Source organism: Schistocerca piceifrons, chromosome X (assembly GCF_021461385.2).
Source record: "Schistocerca piceifrons isolate TAMUIC-IGC-003096 chromosome X, iqSchPice1.1, whole genome shotgun sequence".
NCBI lineage: Eukaryota > Metazoa > Arthropoda > Insecta > Orthoptera > Acrididae > Schistocerca > Schistocerca piceifrons.
In genome coordinates, this window is record NC_060149.1 from 266,100,207 (window position 1) to 266,113,206 (window position 13,000).

Below are 13,000 nucleotides of genomic sequence, written 5' to 3' on the forward strand. Positions count from 1 at the left end.
CCAGCAACGACACTTTCACGTGGACAACAGCATCGTTAGATAACAATCTGATAGTGTTGCTCACTCTGACAGATATGATTTATGAATAAATTATAAGTCATATTACGCTTCCTTGGGTGACGTCGGCTGGTCCTTTCGTTTTGTTGAGCAATCGCTGTGCAGAACAGGGTTCCTTTAGTGAAAATCTCAGCGAACCAACTGCATATCTTTGAAGATACTCCGTATGATTTTCTCTTGGTTGTTACTCGGCAGTGTGGTACAATGTCGAACAACTTTCCGAAATCTAGGAAGGTGAAATGCACTTGTTCACTTGCATCTAGTGTTTGCAAGATACTGTATATGAAGAAATCCAGCTGTGTTTCACACTAATGTTGTTTTCCTGAATCCGTGCTGATTCTTTGACAAAAGCTTCATTGCCTTCAGAAGCTTCCAAATGTTGGAGCTCAGAATGTGACCTAACAAAAAATGGTTCAAATGGCTCTGAGCACTATGGGACTTAACATCTGAGGTCATCAGTCCCCTAGAACTTAGAACTACTTAAACCTAACTAACCTAAGGACATCACACACATCCATGCCCGAGGCAGGATTCGAACCTGCGACCGTATCGGTCGCGCGCTTCCAGACTGTAGCGCCTAGAACCGCTCGGCCACTCCGGCAGGTGTGACCTAACATCCTGCAACAGACGGACGTCAGAGATATTTATGTGTAGTTTGAGACATCCGTCTTTTACCCCTTTTCGAAACAGTAGTGACCTGCGCTCTTTTCCAGTCACACACGACTGTTCGTTGCGCAGCAGATTATAGATGAATATAAACAAGGAAAGAAGCTAATTCGTCATCGTATTCCACCTATATTTACTTGGAATACCACCATGGCCTGGTGTCTTTGGCAACGGCCTTGCCGCAGTGGGTACACCGGTTCCCGTCAGATCACCGAAGTTAAGCTCTGTCGGGCGTGGCCGGCACTTGGATGGGTGACCATCCGGGCCGCCATGAGCTGTTGCCATCTTTCGGGGTCCACTCAGCCTCGTGATGCCAACTGAGGAGCTACTGGACCGAATAGTAGCGGCTTCAGTCAAAGAAAACCATCGTAACGACCGGGAGAGCGGTGTGCTGACCACACGCCCCTCCTATCCGCATCCTCAGCTGCGGATGACACGGCGGTCGGATGGTACCGATGGGCCACTTGTGGCCTGGCTACGGGGTGCTCTCCCTGCTCTCTGGTATCTTTGACAGGGAGAACAAACCTGTGAACTGCATCACTACGACGGATCACTACACGACGTACAGCGAGCGGAGAAAAATATTGAAACAGCTAAAACGCAGCACATTACTGTGCCTAATAGGATGTAGAAAAACCACTGGCATGAAAAATCGCTTCCAGTCGCCGCAGAATTGATAAACACAAGTCCTGTTTTGTTTCCAGTGTAATCTTACTCCATTCGTCCTGAAAAATAGTTCCAATTGGAGAAGAATTCCGCCTTATGCAAGACACCTTTATAGTTTTGTTCTTAGCAAACACAGAAATAAGAAGAACTGCAACATCCAAAAGTTGATTAAATAGTGCCAAGTTCAGATAACTATGATGGAGATAGATAGCGATGACGCACCCAACTCTTCAAAGCAGACCACGAAGGCTCAGTAACGTTGAGACTCGTGGCCAGGGGTGATGCGACGATTCATATTCGTGCTCACAAAACCAGTCCTGGACAATGCGAGCTATGTGAACAAAGGGCCTTCTACCTTGGAGCACAGCCTCGCCGTTGGGGAACAAACATTGTACCATGGCACGTACCTGATAAGCCAGAATCGTCACATAATCCTTTGCAATAATACAGCTTTGCAGAGTAACAATGGATCCCATGTAATACAACGATATGGCTGCCCAAATCATCACCGAAGCTCCTCCATGTTTCATTCTTGAGACGTAAACTCGACCAGAATTTGGAAACTGTGAAACGAGACTCATCCGACCAAAACACTTTCTTCCATTGCTCCATAGGCCACATTTTATGGCTTCGACATCACGTTTTCCTGTTACGGATATTTGCATCATTGATGAGTGATTTAGAAATGGCAGTTCGCTCTGCGATTCCCACATTTTGGAGCTCCCTTCGCTTTTTTTTTTTTTTTTTTTTTTTTGGTGCTGACAGGGCTCGCGGGTGCGACATCGAGTTCTGCAGCGACTTTTGCAGTTTTCATCCACTTTCGTCACAATCATTTCCAATGACCGTTTGTCACGATGACTCTATTTACAATTTCGTTCGAATTGTAACTTAGCAAATCACGTTTCTTCACTTTCCCTGTATGCGGTATATATTTTCGATACGGTGCCTCTTCAAACACCAAACACTTCGGCTACCTTGGTTACGGAAATGCCCACCATATGAACACCAAAAATTTGCCAACGTTGGCATTCACTTAGCTCCAACATTATGCACTCACAACTACACAGGAAACTGTAATGACCACGACTTATACTTGCAACGTGTGAGGACATTTGGAAATTTTTGGTAAAGCCTTATGGGACCAACTGCTGACGTCATTGGTCCCTAAGCTTACACACTATTTAATGTAACATAAACTAACTAACGCTAAGGACGACACACATACTCATGCCCTAGGGAGGACTCGAATCTCCGACGGAGGAAGCCGCGCGGACCGTGACAAGACGCCTGAGACCGCAAGGACACCGCCTTATGCTCAAGCTTGTATTTCTCCCGGTGTTTCCATATTTTTTCCCCTTGTCTGTGTGTATCTTACCTTCCTCTACCGGTGAAACTTCCCCTTTGTATGTAAAAAATGACAGTGCTGAAAAAACTCTTAGGTTATTTGATTTTCAAACAGCTGAGCAAAACTGAACGTACTCAGACAGTTCTCTCTTTACTTATTCTGATCATCACTAAACTGACACACAACATTTTTAGCGCAACACAGTCTGACTTTCAATAATCCCTACAAAAGAATGGCCCTGACTAACAATAACCTATACCTTTCATGAATCACTTACCTCACAAAAATCTTCGTTATTCGAACTACTGCAGTACAGCGAGTGCCAATACTGCCAGCTAAATAAAAGATTCTAACTACTGAAGGCATTAACTACTGATAGGCATAGTTAGCAAATGAAAGATTTTGATAGAGATACCTTAATAGTGTTCAAAAGTCATTATATATTTATACATATATCCTTTCATGATCTCCAGTCTTACAAATTTCCTTTTTCTGACGGACACACGTCCAGATCGACCGCTAATAGTAACCTCTCAAAACTCTGTAATCTCTCTCCCGACATCCACCACTGCTGGTGGCTCACCTCCAACTGCCCAACGCTACACAAGCGAATATTCCAACAATGAGTCCAAACAGCCACAGACTGCACACAGCGCAGTCAGCGATTTTCAAACAGAGCGCTACGTGGCGTTACCAACATAAAAACCTAAACAGTCTACTTACACTGGTGCTAGGTTGAAATACTAGCTGGCAATTAGTTTTGATCTTCTGATGACTTTACTAGACTGTAAATGACAGCATCATCTGAAAACTATCAGAGACGGCTGCTCAGATTGTCTTCTAAATCATTTATATCCGAGGCCGTGCTGAAACGTAATGCCTACGAATTTTTTTATGTCAAAGCTCTTAAAGCTTTTAAATAAAACAAACGTTATTAAAATTCTACAACATCTTCTTCACGTCTTCATATTCATTCCTCAACATTGTCACTCTGGAGACGAATACATTTCTCCCAACGAGAGAGCAGTTTGTCGATACCGTAACTATAGAAGGTTTGACATTGTAGACATAGCCACAATCTCATCTCTGCTCGCACAGCTTCATCACTATTACAGTGAAGTTCTCGAAGGTGTTCTTTAAGTTCTGGAAAGAGACGAAACTCGTATGGGGTCAAGTCGAGACTGAATCGATGATGATCTATAACAGTGAACTCAAGGCGTCGGATTGTTGCATATGTCGCAGAGATCGTGTCTAGTCTGGCACTGTCATGCTAAAGGAGAGGGTTCTACATGTGTGGACGAACTCTTCGAATTGGAAACTCGATTACGGCACGCCATTTTTCATGCGCCGACATAGTTACGTCGCACACCGCCATGTTACCCGCTACAATTCGGAGCGCTCTAGCGGAAGAGGGTGGCAAACATGTGGACATGAAGAATAAAGATGTAGAATGTTAATGAGATTTGCTTTATTTAAAAACTTCACGAGTTTTCACATAAAAAGTCGGAGGTGTTACTTTTCAGCGCGCCCTCTTAGGTTAGAAACAGGAGAGAGCCTACAGCACTTCGTTGGGGAACGACAGACATCACTTCTGGTTTACTCGACGACTTCCCGTCAGTTACTACTAACTGTGACCTCTCTGATAGGAAATCACGAATCCAGTCACGCAACTGAGACGATACTCTATAGGCACGCAATTTGATGAGAAGACAGTTGTGAGGAGCGGTTTAAACGATCTCTGGAACTCTAAAAATATGGAATCAAAAAATGGTTCAAATGGCTCTGTGCACTATGGGACTTAACTTCTAAGGTCATGAGTCCCCTAGAACTTAGAACTACTTAAACCTAACTAACCTAAGGACATCACAAACAGCCATGCCCGAGGCAGGATTCAAACCTGCGGCCGTAGCGGTCGCCCGGTTCCAGACTTTAGCGCCTAGAACCGCTCAGCCACACCGGCCGGCTATAAGGAATCAATTCGAGATCCCGAATCGACAGAACTCATTACTTCGTGTGAATAAAGAGCTAATAATGTTTCACAAGAACGATACATTTTGCATCCTTGTTGGCTATTAGGCAATAAATCGTTTTCTTCGAGGTTATTCATATATATCCGAACACAGTAAATGTTCCAGAATCAAACGAAATCGACGTTAATGATACGACTTTGTAATTCAGCGGATTATTCATATTTCCTTTCTAGGGTATTGATATTAAACTAAAGTCCTCCCTAACAGGCCATGAAGGCCCCATGGTACCGACCGGCTGCCGTGTCATCCTCAGCCCATAGGCGTCACTGGATGCGGATATGGAGGGGCATGTGGTCAGCACACCGCTCTCCCAGCCGTATGTCAGTTTCCGAGACCGGAGCCACTACTTCTCAATCAAGTAGCTCCTCAGTTTGCCACACAAGGGCTGCTTGCACCCCACTTGCCAACAGCGCTCGGCAGACCGGATGGTCACCCATCCAAGTGCTAGCCCAGTCCGACAACTTCGGTGATCTGACGGGAACCGGTGTTACCACTGCAGCGAGGCCGTTGGCGATAGGAAACTATAAGACACGAAAAAAATCAGTTTTATATGCCAGTTATTTTCCTCAGGATCCAATAAGACGCGCAATCGTGAAATAAGTCATTTTTAATTTTTTAAAAGAAAGGGAGAACCTCTACCGAAAAACTAACCACAAGAGTTGATTTAACTTGATTTACGTACGGTATTTTTTACAGTTTAATGAGCTTTTACGGTTTACAACAAGACAATCGTAAAACTCATTTTTCTCGTATACTGCTGTCAGCTGCTTCCTGTGAATCGCTCGTTACTTTCCTGTGTGGTCTTTTCTCTTACTACTGCTCTTTATATGTTTCTAATTTTTCCAGTACATCAAACAATTTTTTACTTGTACGTGAGCCCAGCAGCTAAAATGCACTATTAATAAATTAAGCACAGCTATTAACTCGGTTTCAATGTGGCAGACTCGCGCATGCGCACAAAATTTTGGCGCATGGTTTCAACTGAATTTCCATTCTGTATACTCCCTATTCTGTGGCTGGGCTCTAATTCAACTTCTCTGAACTCACACACACTCGTTTGACGTTACGTACTCCGCGTACAAGCTTGTTTAATACGTTTCTTTATGCTCAACAGGACACAGGATTCATTAATGGGTTGTGTCACAACTTTGCCATTGATGCATCTTGAGTCGAATCGATAAGTGGTATACAGTCATTAAGCGTACAAATTTTGAGTATCTGGAAGGAATCATGAAGTCTAATGCAAGGATAAAAGCAGTAATTAAAGCAAGACTATGAAGGACTGACTTAGTACTCCACTTAACAAAAGAGGTTTGAAAAATCTCCCTAAAATTGCAAAAATTCTACGTTAAAAAATATTCATTCAGACAGAACGCCAGTATGGATCAATAACACGTCAATAACAGGAAATTAAGCAATCATGAAGACAGGAAGAGTGCTAATGAGAAAATAGACAGTAAAAAAGCTTTCGTAAAAAGTAAGACATATTAATTTAGAGGAAGAGTATTAATTATTTAATAGGGACATCTGAAGAATAAGTTCTATCAAGCTGTAAAACGAATCTGAACAGTACAATAAAAAATTAAAGTGCAAGCAATCTAGCTTAGGAATATTGGGAGGAAACTTGCATTTAAACAAAAATCTGAGAACATAACAAAATGTAAAGGTAATGCTAAGAGATTGTAAGCTATTCGCAATTAAATAGTTGCAAGAAGATGAGAAACCAGTGGACACGAGAAGAGATGAAATAGAAAAGTGAACAGATGATGTTTTCGGTGAAACTTGAAGTGAAATTTTGCATACTAGACTTAAAAATCCTAAGAAATTTTTGTGTTGCGTAAAGTCAGTAAATGGACCATAATTAGCTACTCAGTCGCTCAGTGACCATACTGGCACCAAAACAGAAGATGACAAAGAGAAAGATGGAATAATGAATTCGGTCTTACAAAACTGATTCGCTGTGGAAGATCGCAATACGGCACTCTTGTCAGTCATCCCACCAACGTCGAAATTGAAGATACTGGCGTCAGTGCTCACGTAACGAAAAAGCAACTTTAATATCTCAACAGTAAAAAGTCATACCACCGAAGGAAAAACTGAAACCAGCTATCCCGCCTGAATGAATGATTTGTCTCACTGTAAACAATCTCGGTCCTTGCCACATCGTCATACTGCAGCGAGGATTTCTCTTACAAATACTATTCATTGTCCTTTATTATGACAGAATATTCATAATATTCTTGTTTACAAAAGCTTTTACATTATACAAGCTGTTTGACTATTATAGTTACAAATGAAACAAGCAAATAATCCTAATAAACATAGGTCCATGAACCATACGATGTATGCACTGGTGCCGTCATGTCAGTATTACAACAATGTTAATTTCAAAGGCTACGTTTATTTCAATACACCTCATGAGAGGCGTAAATTACAAAGTGTTAAATTACCCTCGTTTAATTTTATTATAATTCCGGATATCTAAGTACTGATAAACAGCGTTTTGACAACGAGTGTATCAGTCGTGAGTCGCCAATAGCATGGTCACACACGTCCCTCGACATGAACTTGTGGGATTTTTTTGTGTACAGATGTTTAAAAGCTTCGAGGTATTCCAGCCTTGTTGATAGTGTCAATGAACTACGGGAACGCATTGTGGATGGTTGTAAGTCCGTTCAGAACACGTCTGGGAGTTTTGAACGTGTACGAGCATCGATGAGGAGACGTACTTAAAGCCTGCCTTCATATGAACGGTGGCCATGTGGAACAGTTGTATTGCGTTCGTCCTCAGATAGAATTCTGTCTGTGACACTATCTCCCCTATTTCGCGATAATACAAAATGAGCTGCCCTTCTTTGTACTTTTTCGATGTCATCCGTCAGTCCCACCTGATGCGGATCCCACACCGCACTGCAATACTCCAGAATAGGGCGGACAAGCGTGGTGTAAGCAGTCTCTTTAGTAGACCTGTTTCACCTTCTAAGTGTTCGGCCAATGAATCGCAGTCTTTGGTTTGCTCTACCCACAGTATTATCTATGTGTACGATCCAATTTAGGTTATTTGTAATTATAATTCCGAAGTATTTAGCTGAATTTATAGCCTTCAGATTTGTGTGACTTGGCTGATTTCTTTTAGTTCAAATGGTTCAAATTGCTCTGAGCACTATGGGACTTAACATCTGAGGTCGTCAGTCCCCTAGAACTTAGAACTACTTAAACCTAACTAACTTAAGGACATCACACACACTCATGCCCGTGGCAGGATTCGAACCTGCGACCGTAGCGGTCACGCGGTTCCAGACTGAAGCGCCTAGAACCGCACGCCCACAACGGCCGGCTTTTCTTTTAGTACTCATGTGAATAACATCACACTTTTCTTTATTCACGGTCAATTGCCACTTTTCGCACCAGGCAGATATTTTATCTAAATCATTTTGCAAGTCGTTTTGATCATCTGATGACTTTACAAGACGGTAAATGACAGCATCATCTGCAAACAATCTAAGACGGCTACTCAAATTGTCTCCTGTGTCGTTAATATAGATCAGGAACAATAGAGGGCCTGTAACACTTCCTTGGGGAACGCCGGATATTACTTCTGCTTTACCCTATGACTTTCCGTGTATTACTACGAACTGTGAGCTTTCTGACAGGAAATCACGAATCCAGTCGCACAACTGAGGCCATACTCCGTAGGCACGCAGTTTGATTAGAAGACGCTTGTGAGGAATGGTGTCGAAAGCTTTTGGAAAATATGCTGTAAATTGTTTCCGTTGTAATCAGAAGGGTTCTGGAACCCCGCTACTGTAGTACTGAAGAACATGAAAAATTTTTGTGCACATGAAATCCGGCCTGAGGTGTAAAATCAGTATTCCGTTATTTCACCTCCGTAAACTATCAAAATTTTACTGATATATAAAGTTCTATTCATATGAGCGAAATACCGTACTCTGGCAGGGCTTAGAAGGGAGCCAGCGGAAAAATGCTCCTATCAGAGCACAAGTAAGATGAATATGCTCGTGTTGAAAACACTGACTGAAAAGTGGTCTACCAGCTGCCTCATTCTACCTTCATCAACACCTTTAAAATGTTGGCATACGAAGGCATTCGCTCTTTTCTATGCTGAGAGAGAAGGAGACTGTGACAGCGGGAAAGAGACGGAAAAGTAATAAATAAGATAGCAGACAGTGGTTGTGGTATGGAAAGAGTAAGGGAGACAGTGGCAGTGTGAGTGAAAGAAAGGGCTGCAGTGGCAGTGTAACACAGTCGACAGTGACAGAAAAGCGCTAAGGAAAGAGTGGAGACAGTGCCACCCCGAGGGGAATAAAGAGAAGAAAAAGGTGAAATGGAGGAGGGCCAGTGCTAAGGAGAAAGAGAGTCTATGACAATGACAACGGGGAAAAGAGAGATTGTAACAGTAAGAAGAGACAGCAGCGGTGGGAAGGAATGACTGAGACAGTGGCAGTAAAAGAGAGCGAAAGAGAGACACTGACATTGAGAGGAGACGGTAGTAGTGGGACAGAATGATACAGAATGTGGCTGTGAGACAGGATACAGCGACAGCTGGAGAGACATAAGCAGAAAATAACAATCAGTTGGGCTGAATGAGTGCGCGAGGATGGGCAAGCCGGCCGGGGTGGCCGAGCGGTTCCAGACGCTACAGTCTGGAACCGCGCGACCGCTACGGTCGCAGGTTCGAATCCTGCCTCGGGCATGGATGTGTGTGATGTCCTTAGGTTAGTAAGGTTTAAGTAGTTCTAAGTTCTAGGAGGCTGATGACCTCAGAAGTTAAGTCCCATAGTGCTCAGAGACATTTGAACCATTTGAATGAGCAAGTCGAAGTGGATGCGTATGTGATGGACCTATGGTTGTAAGTGAGTTACAGTTAAGGGAGTTTACGGGAGTGAGAAGTGAGTTGCATGTTAAAAAGAGCGCGAATATGTTCGCATGCCAAAATTTTTGGAAAACTTGTAAACGTGCTGAGGAAGGCAGAATGAAGCAGCTGATGCCACACTTTTCAGTCAGAGTGTTTTAAACGCGAGCATATTCGCCTATGGTAGCTCTTATAGTCGAACACCTTTTATTCAAAAAGTAAAATGTGAAGTTTGTGGCGCAAGTCTGCACCGGATACTGGCATGACAGTGGGCAGAGTGCAGCGTTTCTTCGCCGCAGCACTAAGAGGGAGAGGGTGGTGGGGGCTGTGGGCCCATCTCCCCGGCCTCGTTTTATCCCCGAGTAATATCGGGGAACAAACAATGGTAGCATTTATTTCTGTAAACTATCTGGGCGTATGCGTGCGGAACGATTTGAAGTGGAATGATCATATAAAATTAATTGTTGGTCAGGTGCCAGGTTGAGATTCATTGGGAGAGTCCTTAGAAAATGTAGTCCATTAACGAAGGAGGTGGCTTACAAAACACTCGTTCGACCTATACTTGAGTATTGCTCATCAGTGTGGGATCCGTACCAGGTCGTGTTGACAGAGGAGATAGAGAAGATCCAAAGAAGAGCGGCGCGTTTCGTCACAGGGTTATTTGGTAAGCGTGATAGCGTTACGGAGATGTTTAACAAACTCAAGTGACAGACTCTGCAAGAGAGGGGCTCTGCATCGCGGTGTAGCTTGCTGTCCAGGTTTCGAGAGGGTGCGTTTCTGAATGAGGTATCGAATATATTGCTTCCCCCTACTTATACCTCCCGAGGAGATCACGAATGTAAAATTAGAGAGATTCGAGCGCGCACGGAGTCTTTCCGGCAGTCGTTCTTCCCGCGAACCATACGCGACTGGAACAGGAAAGGGAGGTAATGACAGTGGCACGTAAAGTGCCCTCCACCACACACCGTTTGGTGGCTTGCGGAGTATAAATGTAGATGTAGATGTAATATCCCTGGACCCTGTGTGTAAGGTTTTTATATTTTACTATCCTGAGGGATCGTTTGTTGTGGCTACATCTTGGATTATCAACTAGTGTTACTAAACGAAATGTACACCCGCGTGCAAAACATAAGCACCAAAGTAACCTTAGCCTGATGTGAGACTTCCAAGTAACATATCTCAATGAAACTTGTACCAGACATAGAAAGACCTGCCACAGTATAGTGCAGGAGGCAAGTGAAAGAAATACGCATTTGGCAATTTTATTCAAAGACAATAATGACACTGAAGTGACTCATGATGGTCCCCTGGGCAATACAAACGGCGGAATTTGGTTCTTACAAGGGAACATCCCCATCGCACGCCCCCCCCCCCTCCCCCCCCCCTCCCCAGATTTAGTTATAAGTTGGCACAGTGGATAGGCCTTGAAAATCTGAAAAACTGAACACAAATCAATCGAGAAAACAGGAAGAAGTTGAGTGGAACTATGAAAAAAATAAGCAAAATACACAAACTGACTAGTCCATGCGCAAGATACGCAACAGCAAGGCGAGAGTGAGTCCAGGAGCGCCGTGGTCCCGTGGTTATCGTGAGCAGCTGCGGAAAGAGAGGTACTAGGTTCAAGTCTTCCCTCGAGTGAAAAGTTTACTTTCTTTATTTTCGCAAAGTTATGATCTGTCGGTTCGTTCATTGACGTCTGTTCACTGTAATACGCTTAGTGTCTGTGTTTTGCGACCGCACCGCAAAACCGTGCGATTAGTAGACGAAAGGACGTGCCTCTCCAATGGGATCCGAAAACATTTGATCGCAAGGTCATAAGTCAACCGATTCCTCCACAGGAAAACACGTCTGATATATACTATACGACACTGGTGACGGCATGTGCGTCACATGACAGGAATATGTTGTCGACCCACCTAACTTGTACACTTGACGAATGGGTAAAAAGATTCTTCTACCTTGCCCAATTTAGGTTTTCTTGTGGATGTGATAATCACTCCCAAAGAAGTGAGGAAAACATAAGAGTTTGTCACATAAACTGCAACAAATGAATGCAACAGTTTCACAGTCGCACAGTTTTCTCTGTGCTCTGTCAAAACATATATTTTTAACGTTTTCAAATATTTCCGTGTGTAGACCGTCAAATCCTGCATATGTCCAAGCAAATCTGAACATGTCCTGGAATTTTGGAGAGCGAAGTTGATTATGTGTGAGTGCTTGAACTTTGATAATTGTCTGAAAATAAAAAAATAAACTTGTCACTCGAAGGACGACTTGAACCAAGGGCCTCTCGTTCCGCAGCTGCTCACGCTAACCACGGGACCACGGCGCTCCTGCGTTCACATTGACCTTGATGTTGCCTATCTTGCGCATGGACTACTCAGTTTGTATATTTTACTTATTTTTTTCATAGTTCCACACAACTTCTTCCTGTTTTCTCGATTGATATGTGTTCTGTTTTTCAAGGCCTACCCACTGTGCCAAATTATAACTAAATCTGAGAGGGCTGCGATGGGGAGGTTCCCTTGTTAGTGGGGTATGTGGTCGCCACGGACGGCAGTGCACGCTATGCAACGTGCTCCCTTGCTGGCCACGAGGTTGGTAATGAGTTCTTGTGGCGGGGCGTTCCATTCTTCCTCCACCGCGGTTGACAACTGGTGGATGGTCTCTGACGCATGGAGACGTGCTGCAGTATACCTCCCCAGCGCATCCCACAGGTGCTCAATGGGATTTAAACTCCTGGAAACAGGCAGGCCAGCCCTTCACTGAATATCATCTCGTTCCAGGAGCTCCTCCATATGCGAAGTTTGATGCTATCGCTTACTGCCATCCATAGAAATGAAGTGAAGTCAGCGGACAGCACAGGTGAAAGAGCTCTTGGAACGAGAGGATATTCGGCGAATGGAAGGGCAGCCCGTTCCCCCGACTTAATTCCCGTGATTACGTGTAGGATGCTTTGGCGAGACGTACTGCAGCACATCTACATGCACAAACGACCATCCAGCATTAGTCAGCTCCCCGTTACCAGAGCATGCACTGCCGTCGCTGGTGATCACACATCCTATTGAGAACGATGTCCACATTTTGTAATGTCCAGACCATTATAAATCGCAGTGACTTCAATGTAATTATGGTCTTGGAATAAAAGTCTCATTCCCGTTTGTCACACTGCGTATTTCTTTCAGTTACCTTTTGTACTGTACTGTAGCAGTTTTATCTATGCATGATCCAAGTTACTTGGCAATGACACATCACGCGAAAGATATTTCTGTCATTACGTATTGCTCACCTGTGTACTTTCAAAAACTCATGCAACATCTACAATGTTCTGACAGAGAGAATATCTATACTGCTATACATTAC

The 13,000-nt window shown here is 43.6% G+C and overlaps 1 protein-coding gene and 1 pseudogene across 1 annotated transcript in view; both read left to right on the forward strand.

The window, feature by feature from the left end:
- LOC124722299 (secreted frizzled-related protein 1-like) overlaps positions 1–13,000 on the forward strand; it is a 403,676-nt gene that overhangs the window by 232,543 nt on the left and 158,133 nt on the right. The gene's annotated exons all lie outside the window — the stretch shown is intronic.
- Positions 890–1,007, forward strand: LOC124723515 (annotated as a pseudogene).